Here is a 17,510-nt window from a genome sequence, read left to right on the forward strand (position 1 = left end):
CGTTGCTCGTTTGTCACCCCCCCCCCCCTTCTCTAATAAAAAATACAAACCATTCTCTTAAAAATATATACCACTGAAAAAATTACTAAGGTAGTAAAAGGTAAGATATTTTCTATTATTTATTATTTACTATTATTCCGTAAACATTCTACCGCCGTAACGTCTTTTTACTAACGTTAGTCTCGGTTTTTTCAAAGATAATGAAAGCGATGTTTTACGACTTTCCAAATTCCCATTAATATTTGCACAGAACCCATGATAAAGTAATAACAATAATAGGAATCGGGCTATCGATGTTCTTGAAACATCTACATAGGACAAACAATCCAATTAAGTAGTTTCGATTTGGAAACGGTTCAATCGATCCGGCAGCGTTTTAGAACCTGCACTCTCGTCTTATGTAGGTTTGGAATTTTAATCCATTTAAAACTACATTTCTACAAACTTTCGTTCTTTCTATAAACTTACGTATTACTGTGAAGGAAAATATCGTGATGCAAACTGCACATTTATCTGCAAAGAAATTCAAAGATATGTACACTGACTTCACAGTCAGTCAACCCGCATTTGGCCAGCGTGGTGGACTATGGCGTAGTCACCCTTGACTTAGGGAAAGCTTCGAGCGCCTCAGTGGGGACGTGTATTGGGCTTATGATGATGACTTCTACAAAATCCAACGGAGTAATAAAATCAAATATTTCGAATACTCTAGAATGCAGGGTTATGAAGTTAGATAGTATAAAAACAAACGCTTTCGTAAGCAAAATATTTCCAGAAAATATAAAATATATCATGCAACAAATTGTGGCAGTCTTGTACCCTACGTGACTATTGTAACAGGAATACAAGTCTCCGGACAGACAGAAAGTTGTTTTATATTCATAGATATACCAAGTGAAGTGTACACAACAAGAGCGATATGCCAGAAATTTGCCTTAAATTTTACTCCTTGATACATAATTAATTATCAATTTCGAAAAATTCGAAATGTGTTTAGCTTTTTCGTAGACGAATTTCTGCGGCAACCTAAATATCTCATCAAGTTTAACGAACCGACAGCGTCCCTTAATAGCCTCATTTGCTTCGGAATTTCCAACCGAGAAAAATATCTCATAAATCTACAACAAAAATATAAAACAACGCTCATATGTAGTTGTGTTTTACTCAATTAAAATAAAAACTGCTTACAAGATTGTACTGTACTATTGTATTATTGTTAGATTCAATTGCCGAAACATCCTTTTTACATAAGGTAGCAAACGAGCAAGAGGTCTCTTGAATACGCGAAATAGCGAAGCGATCGCTGTCCATAAACATCCATAATTGTGGATGGGATAAAATGATTTATTCCCCTCCTATGCGTCCCCTCCCCCATCAAATCCACTTCCCGTTCCCATCCTATCCTCATAAGATAAGGGTGGGAAGGGAAAGGACACTAAAACTAGACCGCATACTCATCAAACAAAGACTAAATGCGGAATTGCTTCTATCTGACGCCTGCATGGTCGTGTTATTGCACCGGACGAGCCGGTCTTTTCGTGCGACAGATGTTATTGTTGCTGGCGTCTACTAGTGTTATCCATTTAAAAACATTTTGTAATCTCTGATTTGTCGAAATTAAAAAGGATGTATTTCTAAATCTAGTTAAGTTTAATAAATGAAGACGGTTAAGTCAAGTTCAATCGTGACCGTAATTTACCCAAAAAAAGAAAAATACCGCATAAATCACTGAAGGCTTACTTCGTAGACAGAATCATACTCTAAGCTTCTTATGAAAGATTGATAAAATACATTTATTTAGGTATTTTTGGATCGAATACAACATCAGGTGTATTAAATACAATAAAAAAGTCTAGCAGTAGTAAAGACTTTCTAAAGAGAAAGACATTCTTATATTTGTAACTATACAAATTAAACTAAACCATCAAGATTATAGGAACGCTTATCTTCAAAAATACATGTCGACTACACAATTCGTTTATAAAATGTCATGGAAGCATATTTTACGGAACATTGAATGGAACAAAATTCGTCCGCGGATTTCTCGCGCCATGAACTCAACACGCGCGTTTCATGCGTCGATGACAAAAAAATTGTCGTCGCTTGGATTTTTGTGTTGTTTGTTTTGGAAAATATATGTAATAATTTCATACATATCATTCATGAAAAATATTAATTTTATTAATATTATATATGCAAAAGCTTCGATGGATGGATGTTCGATCCAAGGTATCTCAAGAACACATAGGCAACTTTTTGATCCGCTCAGACGGAGTCGGGGCAAAAGCTAGTAAATTAAAATAAATTTGAGAATTAATCAAAAAGTTCGTAGTCGCGAGTAACTTCTAGTATTAAATATGATTATTGCTAAAATTAAGTTAAGACAAGTCGTGACGGCCTAACAATGAAGAGGACAAAAGTTGAAAGTTACAGATTTCTCTCATGAGTCATGAAACTGGTATAATCAAATCTGTCGCACTGATTCTGTTGAGTTGTCAGTTAAATAGAAAATCTGTTGAATCAAATGAAGCATTTAAATCGGATAAAACATGAAACAAGGTAGTTATATTAAGGAAGGTATATTTAAAAAAATAAATAAACCCAAATAACACACCGGGGGAGAATACGAAGGACACCTTTTTCGTCAAAATCGGTACAGCTCTTTGAGCTACATTGCTCACGAGTATTTTTAGTGTAGTTACAGTTACGATGTTGCTGAACAAAGTTTCAACAAATTCAATTTTTTAAATCAAACGAAAACATTTATTTGAGTTTTCAATAGAAGCAAAACTAACAATTTCGTACGTTAACTTCGTTACAGACAAAGCTTGTGCAACGAGCAACTAGTTGTTAACTTTTAACATTATTGAAACCTCCATTTTTTTTTGTTTGTGACTGAGTAGTCACTGTTTGCGTTGAAGCGACATTTACAGCTTCATCGGCATTGAAGTGTCCGGGCGCAGAAGGCGCAGAAGGCGCTTAGCCTAAACCTCGTTGAAACCTTTCGCAGAGCGTAAATCTTTCTACGTGATTGAGTTATAAATATGGTCAACAGACATAATTGACTACGAACATTACACATTACTCATTGTAGAGGATGGCGGCGATGAGGAGAGAAATAAAACACTAAGTTTCAATATGGTGCGCAAAGTTCGCTGTCCGAAGACTGGGTTGTGACTGACTATGTGCCGACTACCTTGCAATTCGTTTATTTCTATAAATTCAAATGTACAAACATTTTCTCTAACTACCTTGGTAATATTCAGTATTTCACAGATAATAAAACAGTGTATTATGGTATTAATACTCCGTACAAATTCATATCAAATACACAAAGAAACATATTAAAATAGTACAAAATCAATACAGTTAAAAGACAAATAGAATTAATGCAGAATATCACGAAAGGCTTTGATTCCATCGTCAACACTCATGAACAAAATAAATTCATTCGCATGTTTAATCGTGTCGCAAAATCTTTATAAAATAATTAAATAAACCTATCTTACATACGTATACATTATCAACTAACTTCCCTTTTAATAGTCCCGTCAAAATCGATGCAATGTTTACGGAGATTACTCAGAACAAACTCGAATTTGCTGACAGACAGATAAAAATTTTACAAATTGTTTTACGTTTTACGTAAAAGCAAATATATGACGAGCACAAAATATGAACATTTTATTTGATATTAAATATAGACACATTACTATGTTAAAAAATTAGCTAACAATATTTGTACATTTGTGTGTTTTTGTACGTGTGTTTCTGCAGTGGAAACTAACAGTAAAAATGTTGAAACACATTTTACGGAACATTAAGTCAATGATGACACATGATAAAACATCTTTCATAAGCGTCGATATTCCAAGGACATTCCACCTCCTGAACCACGTGAACAATTATTTTATACGTGAATGAACAAATATGTGCCTTGTGCCTGTTTAATAACATTCACAATTATTTAATAGTTAACAAATAATGATTAATTTCCAAACCGATTCACAAAAGAATAATCTTTCGCTAGCTTGTATATGTTCTTTCAATTGAGTCTTGTAGCTTAAACGGCTTCGCCGAATTTTCGAAATTTCTCTTTATCATTTTTTTAAACTCAGTAATTGGATATTGTTATCTTAAGTAAAAACTATAATTATAAATAATAATTAACAATTGTCTTTAATAACTGCAACTATTTAAACTAAGTACCACCATACACAGACCGCTTTCACTAATTGGTAGCAACATTTTCAAGTGAACTGCTTAAGGCAATCAATAGTTGACGTTCGCCATACATGGACCGAAGTTTGCGGTCACCATAAAATGTTGTTAACCCCGCACTGGACATCGTGGTTGACTATGGCCTAGTCACCCACAATTTAGGGTAGGCTACGAGCCCCCCAGTTGAGACGTATAGTAAGCTGATGATTGTAAAATATTGCAGTAAGCACACTACTTAGTACCCTTTAAGTCACAAACACACATTATTTATAGGTACATGTCAGTTTAAATTACTAAGACAATAAGCTGCTAAACATAATAAAAATAAAATTAGTACTATAATAAAGGACTTAACAAGCCGCTTTCCATTATTTCACACTACATTCATTAATATCGCGTTTATTACAGGCCCTTTGTATTTGCGCTAAAACCACATTAATTGTGGCTTCGATTTATATTTTCGATTCAAAAATTCAGTAGCGCTAAATTGGATTTCGTTCAACCGGAAATAAAGCATTTGTAACAGTGATAACAGTTTTTTTTTTTGTTAATCCGCATACGTCAATTTAAATTTATTTAGTTTTACCGGAAATAAATATATTTCGTCCACTGTGCAGGGCCGGTGTCAGGATAGTGTGCGGTAGTGCGACCGCCCAGGGCGCTGGACAGAAAAGGGGCGACACAGGTATACGAATTACACATTCTTAGATAAACCTGTTAACCCATCGAAAATCATGGTAAAAGGAGAGGACACCGTAGAAATCTTGCCCAGGTCTGTAGTCCATTACGCCCAGAGAATTAAAACTATTACTACCATTAAGTAAATGTGCTGACGGGCAAATTCTTGTCTTCTTTTTAATGTCGATTATGTTGAAAACGGCTACGTGCAGCGGTCACTTTGCTATTTTAACAAAGTAAGACGGCACTTTGCTCATAGTCACCTCATTATCATCGCCCTAGACTTACTTGAGGCACGTAGGTTGGGCACAAGGTTTCAAGCTTAACATTAGGGCTTAATTTTTACGGCTGGTCGACAGCCAGTCGCCGGCCCTACTTGCTCATTTGTCATCTAATATTATATAAAAAAAACTATCACATCTTAAACAAAATCACGTCATATGCAGCTAATTTGTAAAATTTCTCAACTTATATTTATCAATATAAATTTCGTTCTATTTCACAGCATGAGACAGCTAATAAACTCTAGTTCATCCCTTTTAGTTCATAGACGCAAGTAATTGCCTGTCAGGCGCCCCACGGGGTGTCTACTTGTCGTTAGTTGTTCACAAAACACGTGTTAAATAATAATATGTCTGGATAGCGAGTTGGATACCAACTATACTTTAATTTGAAAAAGATGCCATTATTTTTCTGTACAGTTATGGACGTATTTTTGGTTCGGTAAGATTTTTACTCAACAAGTGCGTACTTTGCAACCTAATTCTAGTCTCAGGTATCTCTAATCTCAGGTGTGATGGAGGTGGTCATCATCATCATCTCTACACGTCCCCACTTAGGGACTCGGAGCCTACCCTATGTTAGGGATGACTAGGCCATGGCCAACAGTGCGGGGTTGATTCAAACATATCTTTGAACTTGTAGATATTTGTAGGTTACATCACAAAAATTTTCTAAACAGTGATAGATAACGTCGAATAAATGTACATATGTAAATCGAGAATCCAAAAACATCGTTACCTCCTACACTCAAACCATAGTTTCTTTTCTGTTTGTAAAAAAGAAGTTAGTACATAATCGTCTTAATCGAATCTGTTTGTAATTATTTTCCACATTGGCGATTTATAAAAACGTATGTACATATTTGTACATCGGACCAAAATATTTTAACTCAAAACAATATTCATTCAAGTGAAACGCAAACGATACTTGAAAAATTGGATAGGTGTTCACTTTTAACATTTTTTTATTTAGTTTTATCAAGTTCAACGAAGAGCCAATCTACGTTATTAACAATAAAAAATTAACACATTATACAAAATAAAAAGTTATAGTTTAAAAAATACCATGATCAGAAACCCGCCACAATGATTTATTTTTTAACCTATTTTACACCTTTCCTAAACAAAGGTTTAGAATTTTTCAGTCTTTCCTCTTTATATAAATAAAGGAAATTCAAATTTTGATACCTAAATGTCTAATTTATCTTGAAAAAAAAACACTAAAATTAATGTGCAAAAGTAAACAGTTGAAATCATAAACATGTATTGTGTGTTATATGTAAATTAAATCTCTCTGCGATTTAAAATTACATTTTAATACTTATAAAAGCTATTTAATGTTGTATAGTGGGTCATACTACGCATATAGTTACGAAGATATGAAGGATTTATGAATATTAGTTGGCACGGGTGTCGCGACAATACTGTCTAGACAAATATTGTTCTTGTGCGCTTAACTCTAGCACGTTTAAATTTTAAAACACACTGCATCCCATTTTTAGGATTCTCTGCCTCCAAAGGAAAAAACGGAACCCTTGTACGATCACTTTGTTGTCTTTCCGTCTGTCTGTCAAGACCTTTTTTCTCAGTGAACTCAGAACCTTGAAATTTGATACGAAGTATCGTCTTACAGTACAGATTAAGGAAAAATTGTGAAAACCGTAAATTTTATTTATGACGTTTTGGCTACAAGGAGGTCACATTTTAAGTTAAATTTCCCAGAATTGACATAGATAAAAACTCAAAAAAATTAAAAACATATGCGCGAAAATCATAAAATCAGAAGAAGTCTGAGGGTAAAAAAAGTATAACCAAGGAAATTGCGATCTTATGGAAAAAAAGTAAAAGTTGCTTTAACAAGCATGTGTTTTTTCCCAGCTTAAATGTTAACGGAGTGTACCATCTTTCTCAAACAGACATTTTATACACTGTTTCCAAAGAATTACGCCACAGAGCACGCATAATGAAGCGATTTTACGGTTCTTTTTATGGAAATATGCTAACAGATTGTATCGCTGGTACCTTTTTTTCGCTTGAATGAATATTAAAGGTCCGTTTGTTTCGCGAAAGAAATCAAGTGCGAACTTCTACCATAGAGTAATGAAGTAATAGAGAAGACAATGTCTAAAAACTATCCTCCGATTACTCATGATATGAAAAATATGCCAAAAATTACAAATTTAGGGCCCTATAAGAAAAGAGCATTGAAAAACTTAATATGAAACTATGAGTAATCGATGGCGATCTTCCTTTGATGGATTTAGGTCATTTAAATCTATTTACATTTGCCTTCCTTTTATTAAAAACTAGCTGTCGCCCACGACTCCGTCCGCGTGAAATTAAAAAACATCTAATAAGTAGCCGATGTGTTATTCTAGACTATGTTCCACATCTGTACCAAATTTCGTCAAGATCCGTTGCGCCTTTCCGGAGATACCTTCAAACAAACATCCATCCATCTAAACATTTGCATTTATAATACCTATTAAGTAAAATAATTTTTCAAAGCAAAATAGGGCAAAGGAAAGTAAATAGATAGTTTGCTTAGCTTACGTACAACCATTAGTGAAAAGCATTCAAAAAGTGAAGCAGTGAAGAAACATTATTAAAATGATGTAATTTATAACTTCGAAAATGTTAATATTTGATGTTTACATTTCGTTATGAATAACCAATACACCAGTAACCGATATAATTTATTGTGTTGATATACGACGGAAAATTGTCAATATTACTTTAAACATGTATTTTGTCGCAAAGTTGAAAACCTTTGTAAACATAATACACGCGTTAATTTATCGTATAATAAACCAACAAATGTACTACGCTACGTTAGCAAGCCAAATGTTCTTTTATAGAAGGAAATACAATTCTGTTTTATTTTATATTTTTAAGGGCAACACTCTCTGGCCCACACAGAACACCATAATATCAAGGGGATTACCTTTAGCATAGCATGAGAAATCTATTTAAATGAACGACAATCTCTGTGCAACAGATACGATTTTTGACTTTATTCACCGTCTCTATAATTTGTTATTCTATAGTTTTCGTACTGACAATGTTTCTGTGGACAAAAATTTGGGTATACCAGTCAGTTGTGTGACTGATAGACAAAACTTTGTTATTTATTACATCTTTTATATTGGCGACGTTAAGGCATGTTACTAAAAATCTTTCATATTATGTTAGATAACAAAATGTATAGATCCCGTAATATTTTACCTCGAGTGAGAAAGAAGGTAATTTTTTCCCAACTGACATACAACGGTAATATTTTCCGAGAGTATACAAACATAGTATAGCATATCCGTATAATTATGTAAAGTTGTAAGCAATGACCGATTTTTTATATTATAAGGTGGTAAATAAGCAAATAGCCACCTGAATTCGCTTAAATAGCGAATCTAACACTACCATAGACGGAGTAGAGGAGGCACAGAAAGTGAATACTTTCCCTTATACGGCCCCTCTACGTTCCATCATTTCCTTATAAGAAAGGAGTGGGAAGAGCAAGAGAATTAAAATTAGGCATTCGGCATTCAAACTCATCCAATGAAACGTGGGATTGCTTCCACTTCACGTCTGTCTTTTTTTGAATTGTCATTTGTTATTCGATTTGTATTTTTTCTTGGAGTTTCATACGAGTACCTCGAAACGAGTTTTTAATAACATTAACTTTTTGCTTCAACAAAATATTTTTTTACAAATTTTTAATAAATTCCATTCACTATTTGCTAGCATTTGATAAATGTTAGAACCTGACAATCTGGCAGACATGCTGATAGGCTTAGTTTATAATCTGCCATTAGAAGATATTGACAGGAGTTCAGTAACTGACAGTCATCATTTGTAGCGCCCTACTAGTAATCGACACGAGAAATAGGTCAGTGGGATATTGAGTCGCATTAAAGCGTGTTACACATAGTCGCAAAACAGAAACGAAAGGAAAGATAAACAAAACGGTGAATCGTTTACTACGAGTATGGCATATACCCGCCAAAGTGAACTGAAGCAGTGATGTTTGATATGATATATCAGATGGTATTAATAGACTCACTACGCGTAACCTAATCGAATTAAACTCTGTTGCGTTATCGCTTCGAAAACGGAAGCGATACATTTTGATTCGCTTCTGGTACGCTTTCGCGACTGTGTACTACAGACTTAAGTTGTGTGCTTTAATACAAGTCACATCCGCCTACAAGTGATAAATAAGTCGCGAAGTATTGAAGAAACGATATGAAATCTCTATAACTACATTAAATAGTCTTGAAGTTTTTTATTATGTTTATATTGATAATTTATGTTTGACGTCTCTATTTTTTATCATATTTTAAAAAGGATACAAGGTATATCACAAGCCCGCAGTCAATCTGTCTATTTGTCATTCGGAGAATAACAATTTCCATAGTGGATAAAGTGAACAAAATAATAATATCAAAATATTTCAGAGTTTCACTGTAAATAGACCGCGCAATATAAGTTGAAGTGAAAAAAGCATTAAATTTCCCCCGACTTGGCAGCTCGTTTTCGTTTCAGGCAGGTGTTATATTGCGCACCGCTCATTCATATAAATAAGTGTTGAATAATAACTTATTACATATCGGGTTATCCGATTTAAATTTAACGCCTGCTACAGAATGAATAATAAAATTACTTTAACACAACAATACGTCATAAACGAAGGAGTTACAAACTCTTTTTATATAAGCGAATGTGTGTGACTCCTGCGACCTTTATCATTGGTTGTTTAAGCCGCACCAGTGGAAATCTTACTTATAAATGCGAATTTATGCTGGCATTATTTATACCCGTATTTTAATAAACATTGGTCGAATAATTGAATAATTAATCTTAGTTCTTACTAACATTATAAATGTGAATGTTTGGATGGATGACTGGATAGATGGATGTTTTTTATTTTGTATTTCCAGAACAGCTATACTTATCTCGACTCTAAAATTTGACAAAGATTTAGAACATAGCTTGGAAAAACACGTAGGCTACAATTTAAGTTTTTTTTTAATCCCGCGCGGACAGAGTCTCGGGAAACATCTAGTGGTTAATTTTAATATTGTCCACAGAAACAGTAGAAATACTAGTGAAAGAGTAGTCTTATGGACCGAAATTATCATCCTTAAAATCGATTCGATAATTATTTTAATCAAATACTTCTTAAAAGGACATAACTATAACAAAACACTTTAGATGAGAAAATAGTTTAAGTACCATAGGATTCTGCTCTTATTTGTCAACTCTAGAAACAACTATAGAAAGTTTTTCCTGTATTTTGTGGGGTTATATTACTTTAGTAGATGTACCCGGTGATTCACATTATAAAGTAAAGTAGGTCTAAAGCGTAGTGAACGAAATTTTTTATTAAAACTTTCGCTTTGACATTATGTTTAACCGTTGCCAGACAGAAGTTTAAATTGTGAAGTAAATCCTGAACGCCCACCGTTTTGTGTTTAATTGCTCGAAATACTTTATTGTAATACTCCACTTGCGAGAAGAACAGTTTTAAACAAAGAAATGTTAAAAAAATATTGGCTAACCAATTCATTATTTGTCGTGTTTTATATTTTTTCATTGGGGAAGGCAGACAGTGGGCAGATAAAGGCTGATGATGATGATAATGTCGAATTTCTTAAGGCGAAGAAAAAAATCGTGAAGCAATCTACCATAAAGACGAATAATTCAAAGAATTGTGAAGTTACGAACCCTCACTAGGCCAGCGTAGTTGTCTATGGCCTAGTATCCCTAACTTTAGGTTTCGAGCTTCTCGATGGGAACATACATATATGAGCTGAAGGCTGCTGGGGCTCTGATAAATAGGTAAGCAGTGTAATATATGTATATAATACATAATGTTATAAATAAATAATCAAGAATCTTAATTTCCAAAAAAAAATCTGGTCAAAGGTGTCACATATATATTCACATAGTTATTTGACCCGGTGGGCATAAGTCAAACTAATTTATCATAGCTCAACAGCGCCCCTTTGCAATGTCAAAAAAGTGTCAAAAGATCCTCGTATTACTGTGCTGTCTTAAATTTATTTTTACTTTTGTGTAATTTTCTATTAGGAATAGAGTAGGTAGGTTTACATATTTTCTGTCAGAACTATCCGCCATAGCAGAGCCTCTCTTGCCGGCCCAGATATTTTTTTTTCAGGATACGTTAAATTATTTCTCAAAGTGTGACCTATACGCTATACCTTATTAGATCACAAGGAATCGAATTTATAATTCTTTAAATCTATTTTCTAAACATTACCTCAAGTCTTTTTTCCACGTCTTCGTAGATAAACATTAATGTCTTTGTTTTTTCAAAAACAATAACACTGATGACAATCTATTCTGTTATAGTGGAAAAAAACGATAAAACAACGTCAGATCAAAACAATACTGACATTAATACCGATACATTCGTGCGGAATAGGTTATAGCATGAATGGATTTGATGACGTCACTTAACCGTACCATCAGTATAGAGGCAATTTTATTGAACTGGCGCATCTGATTGGAGCTTATTTCTGATTATACCGATTGACAAGCTCGCATATGCTAGTAATGAAATGAGACCTAGTTTGTGGGCTACATTGAATAAGAAATAAAATTAAAAAACCAATACACAAGAAACTTATTTATAACTAGCAGTTGTCCGCGATTTCGTCCGCACTGAATCTAAAAAAATATATTCTACTAAATCACCCGAGGATAATGTGGTTTCTCAACAGTAAAATAATTTTTCAAATTGGCTTGTACTTTCGGAGCCTATTCAATGCAAACAATAAAATATTTCCCGTTCATAAAATATGTTGTACATTTTTTTTACAAAGAAAAAACTACACAACAAACATCTCTTTCGATAGTGGATATCCAATGAATTGTAACTTAATCAACTGTCCGCAACTACGTCCGTGTGGTATTAAAAGACTTAGTAGCCTATGTATTCTTCCAGACTATGTTCTACATAAGAGACAAATTTCGTAGAGATCCCTTAAGCTGTTTTAGAGATGTGTAGTAACAAACATCCTTCCAAACTTTCACATTTATAACCAAAAAGCCCGATTGAATTTATTAAAAATTCGGTAAAGAAAACGAATCTATATATACAAAAAAAAACCTCTTTTCAGTCAGGCAAAAAGCATAATATTTCACAAAAACAATTTCAAAGCTTTAAAATATTATAGTCGTTTGAAATGGATAAAGGCGATGAAATTTCTAAGAAAACAATTCTAAAAGAACTGAAGGGAAGTACGAGAAAATAACTTCAGCGGAGACAACGGCATGTATAAAACCACAGTTTACTTGAAAATGGAAATTTTAAATCCAAACTTCTTACTTTATTCTTGGAAACATTCTCATTTTCTCAAGTAAAGTCCGACACACTAATCTAACCCAGTGGGCATAAATAAAACTAATTTACAATAGTCCAGTAGCGCCCCCATAAAGTAAAAAAAGTCCAAACTCCTTGTCGCAATATAACTATCTTGTCCTCTGACTCATTTTTAATGCTTAAGTAATCAGTTTTATATAGAACAAAGGGTCTAGCACGCATATTTGCGACAAGCGCTTTTGTAAAGTCATCGACAAAGTATGTATGTCAAATTTCGTATGAGATTTGTGAGTGAACTTAATTTTTTTTTTTATATTACAAGGTGGCAAACGAGCAAGCGGCCACATGAATTCGCCGAGATGGCAACCGCTGCCCATAGACATTCGCAATTGCAAATGCGTTTGTCGTGTGGTCGTGGTATTTCACCGGGCGAGCCGGCCAATTCGTGCAACGGATGTTGTTGTTGCTGGCGTCTACATAAAGATACAGACAGATTTTGTTGATGACGTTACGAAAACATTTTCAAGAATATTCTTAATAGGCCCCCTGATAAGTTAGTAGCATTTTATCTATAAAATAAATATTGTGGTATTCCAATAAGTACAATCGTAATATACCTTACAGAGGACCTTATTAACATTAGTTAAAAAGGTCCTCTAATGTAACACCGTAAAATAATAAGCCCCAATAAATACGTAACATTTTTACATAATTTTTTCGTTAGTAATAGTAAAAGTAGTTGTAGAGAAAATAGTGCAAAAAACATACAAATAGTCGCGGTCCCACATTCGTAAGTGATTTATAGAACTCGACTTCACCAATTCAGCATCCCCGTGATTGATATCTTCCCCAAAATTGTGACCATTTTACCTGAGAAACTCCTCAGTAATGCACAGTGTAGTATATTTATAGAGAGAACGAATTTATTAACTTAAATATTTTCAAACAACTCAGGTACGCCTTTCTCCAAAAACTTACTTCAAGAATCAACTGCCGTTAGAAATATTTTGAATTTGAGAACACATTCATTATTTTCTTAATTATATGGTATAGTATCTTATTATGTCCAGTAATAAACATGGTGAATAAACGTAAAACAAAATGTGGTAAAGTAAATAATTTCTCTATGGGTTCGCTTAAGAACAATTTAGAGTAAGTAAAGTAATTATTAACGTACTAAAAAAGTCACAATCGCAAAATAAAGAAAAAAATACTTACTCATCTGGCGCGGTTACAATCTTGACCTCCGATACGAGAGAGCGTACCTGTTTCAAAGAGCAAAAAAGTAATTTAATACAAAAATAATTATTTTTTACAACTAACGAACGAGTTATTAAAGAATCGTTAACCCTTGAATATCACAGAGACGACAAAAGTGAGACGAACTTTTTATACCAAATTGTATCTTGACCTAATTTAAAAATGATATAACAAATCTCTATAAAATAAAATTCAGTGTCTCTGTAACTTAATTAATCTGTGAAAGGTATTCACACTTGATTTGTTACGCGAAACAAACGAACCCTTAAGATTCTCTCAAACGTAAAAAGGGAAAGTTGGAATTTCCAATTTCTATACTTTGATAAAAATAAATTCACAGAATTCCATATGATTATAAAATGAAGATTGTATTCAGTTGCACACATTGTTTATCATTTACCAATATCAATAGTACCAAGTATCTGTTCTTTATGACACTTTTTTGGGCATTTAATACTCTACAAATCTTAACTTCGATTAGGCTCTCCTAATTAAAATTGAATAAAAAAAATAATTTTAAAACATCAAGAAAATTAAAAATCATCTTTGAAATCAAGGTCCGTGAAATTAAATTGTTGCAACAATTATACACAGCCATTTTGTTATAACCATAGATATGGAAACTATAGAAAATAAAAATAAATCACGCGCAACGAGTAGTAGGAGTAGTAGTAGGGGCTCAGTTATCCGCAACTCCACGACAAGCGCGTACTATGCAACAAGCGGCCGGCCGTAAAAAATCAAGCCAAAACCTTAAGGTTTATGTGGCCTTAGGCCTTGTGTGCCGACCCCAAGTGAGTGGGACAAGGTCAGGTGATGATGATACTATAGTGTAAACTGGTGATAACATTACAAATATTAACTTACATTTGTAGTTTTTAGATGTGTTCAGTTTGCAGTCACTCTATTTAAAAAAAATACTACGAACACACGATCACAACAATATGTTTCGAAATAAATGAATCACTTATAACTTTCACATTTCACAAATTAGAATAATGATTGAACAATAAATAATGAGATATATATGTAGCTGTAGATGGACTGAACACTGAGCGAACTTATCTCAACAAAAGTTCTCCGGACGCCTTTTTCCCCCCTAACTTTTGTACACCAATTTGGATATCTATGGGTTATATTTATCTATGTATATAATACAACGAATGAATTAACAATTCAAATAAATTCTAATGAAATAACAACACCCTTTTCTTTAAAAAAAATGAAACAAATCATCAACGTAAAATTGCATAAAGATTCTATAAAATATTAAGAAAATGTTGAAATTAAAATGAGATAGAATAAATATAAAAACATAAAAATAAATATGGATTACAAATTAATAAAATATTCGAAACTTATCACAGAATAATTTATATGACAGCACGGCCGCCAAAAATGATTTATATTTGTTAAAAACTCGTTGATTAAAACTGTTCACTTATTTTTCACAATAATAATATTTAAATTTTGTTAGGATTTAACAATAACCGCGCGATTTCTAACCTTTTTTTTATAAATAAAAAGTGCATCGTTCGAAGTGGCCAGTATGACATCTGGCAAGTTTGTAAACTTCTTGTTTACCAAGAAGGTTTATAGTACAATAAACTTTAATTAATATTTGATGTGAAAAAAAATTAAAAATTATGTATGTTCGTGTAAAAATAAATTAAAACCGTAGGTAAATATTGCTATTATTTCCCTTCCTGTCAAATATCGGACCAGATTTTGGATTTACGCAAAATAATTATTTTAATTTTTTTCATCGTTTCACACGAAATCGTAAATATTACTTCTTGAAGAATTGCTATAAAATCTCTGCAGGGGCCGTCAAGAACTGTTAATTTAACGTTCATTGAAATTAGTTAATCATGAATATAACCTTAAGATTAAGTGTTTCGTAGCCAAGAAAAAGAAAAAAAAATGTTTCGTACATGATTGACGTTTAATCTTTAGTCGATTTTCTAAATGTGTTTTTTTCTGCCTAACTTTTGTGCTCCGGATTGGGTTTCTATAGGTTATAAATCCTAGGGTTAAGTCATTTTCAATTTAATAGATATTAAAGTCAATAAATTTTATTTAAATATCAAAGAAGAAGTACTGCGCACGGCATCATAACAAGAAAATGTAAGAGTTGATTTTAAATTCATTAACGTGTTGCTGAGTAGCTGAATAACAATTTAACAAGAGATTCGATTATTCCGCTCGCGTATTTAATCTGTACAAAACTCTTGACTTTACAATTCGGGATTCGCAAAAGTTCAAAAACTTATCTTTGCTTTTCTATCAACTTTAAATCAATTGAAGTTTATTAAATTTCATTTCTGATAACATCATGATTTAAATGATATTTATTATGTATTTTGCTTACTGATAAATGGAAAGATAATTTATTTGCTATTTTGCCATCATGAGTTATTTATTGAAGTTATTAAGTAATTTGTTTGGATTTAAATGACATTATTGTACTTATGTAGTGTATTATTATTTTATTTTTCTAATATTTCAGATAATTAAATATAACAACAGCGTCCTTGTTATTATATATGAGTCATCATCATCTCCCTGGCCTTATCCACTCACGTGGAGTCGGCGCACGAGGTTTTATAAAACTTATAAGGACTAAATTAGGCCTCCTACACGCACACTCATCAGGGGAAACGCGGAATTACTTTTACTTGACGCCTGTCTTCTATATGGTCGTGGTATTCCACCGGTCGAGGTCCATTCTTGCAACAGATGATGTTATTGCTGGCGTCTACCACTGTTAAAATTGTATCCAATATCATTGAAATTAAATCACATAATTAATGTTTCTAAAGAAAAAAATGGTTATTGTGAGAAAACTATAAAAGATAGATATATGCTATCGCGGACTTTTATTTAGCACATTTAAAGAGCTACAATTCGCCATACATCATTTTTATGTAGGTCTTATAGTTTAGCCTACGTAAGCGCTGAAAGCAAAAATGTCCCTAATTTTCGCAACAAATTTTTAAGCTATATTCAAAATCTACTAGTCTGCTAGTTATTAAAAAAAAAATGGGACCCATCTGCATACAATTCCTTTCGATTAAAATAATTTTTATCAAAATCGGACCACCAGGGGCGGAGATTCGCGGTAACACACATAAAAAAAAATCAGTCGAATTGATAACCTCCTTCTTTTTGAAGTCGGCTAAGAATTGATAACCTCCTTCTTTTTGAAGTCGGCTAAAAAGTCGGTCGAACGGTTGCAACACATTTAATTAATATTTCTGTCGTCTAATGAATTTCTAATTCTTTTAAGCCGTGCGTAATCTATATATATAAAAGAAAGTCGTGTTAGTTACACCACTTATAACTCAAGAACGGCTGAATCGATTTGACTGAAAATTGGTGGGCAGGTAGCTTAGAACCAGGAATAGGACATAGGATAATTTTTATCCCGTTTTCTATTTTATTTTTTTTTATTTCGCGCGGACGGAGTCGCGGGAAAAAGCTAGTATATAATAAAAATATAATGAATTTGCATGACTTATGTTTTTATTATACCTACATGTAGACTTTGTTCATGTTAACAATTGAATAGCAACAGTAACAATACAATATGTATGCTAAATATACGTATAACTTTAAATACAAAGCATATTTATTTATCTAAAACTCACGTTCTTTGTACTAAGACTTTTTCAATTGAAAAATAAATTACCAGTTGCCATAATCATTAAAATACCAAAAATTGA

Source organism: Papilio machaon, chromosome 25 (genome assembly GCF_912999745.1).
Source record: "Papilio machaon chromosome 25, ilPapMach1.1, whole genome shotgun sequence".
NCBI lineage: Eukaryota > Metazoa > Arthropoda > Insecta > Lepidoptera > Papilionidae > Papilio > Papilio machaon.